The sequence below is a fragment of the Bos indicus genome, chromosome 3, assembly GCF_029378745.1.
Source record: "Bos indicus isolate NIAB-ARS_2022 breed Sahiwal x Tharparkar chromosome 3, NIAB-ARS_B.indTharparkar_mat_pri_1.0, whole genome shotgun sequence".
NCBI lineage: Eukaryota > Metazoa > Chordata > Mammalia > Artiodactyla > Bovidae > Bos > Bos indicus.
Window position 1 is genome coordinate 82023403 of NC_091762.1, and position 432 is coordinate 82023834.

Genomic DNA, 432 nt, shown 5'->3' on the forward strand with positions numbered 1-432 from the left:
AGAGCTCAGAGTTATTACTATAACCTGAAAAGTGTCCCTGCGCCTTTCTGTTACCAGAGACCAGCAAAGAGCCCTGCATTCTGCTCATGTTTAGACACTATGGACTGACCTCAATCAGCAGGAGCAGCAAATACCCCCACCCAGGATCAATATGTACTGGACTTGAGAAACAACCGTGGCTATGGCATCATCCCTGCCCTCAGGAGGGTCCAGGCTAGTCCAGGAGACGAGGACACAAACGCATCAAAAGGTGAGGCAGTTAGGAACTGCAAAGCCCAGTGCCAAATGTGGAAAAGCTCTCTGAAGCCTAAGACAGCCAGAAATGGCTCTGGAGGAGGAAGAAGAACATCAGTTGCCTCCTGCCCACTGGACAGATTTTGAATGAGATGTTGGGCTGTGAAGGCAAGAGAACTAAAAGACAGATATTGGCAC

The 432-nt window shown here is 49.3% G+C and overlaps 1 protein-coding gene and 1 long non-coding RNA gene across 2 annotated transcripts in view; both read right to left on the bottom strand.

Annotated features, from left to right (window-relative positions):
- The window catches only part of ROR1 (receptor tyrosine kinase like orphan receptor 1), a 469844-nt gene that overhangs the window by 433781 nt on the left and 35631 nt on the right, over positions 1 to 432 (bottom strand). The window lies entirely within an intron of this gene.
- Positions 1 to 432, bottom strand: part of LOC139182220 (uncharacterized) — a 163978-nt gene that overhangs the window by 128449 nt on the left and 35097 nt on the right. The window lies entirely within an intron of this gene.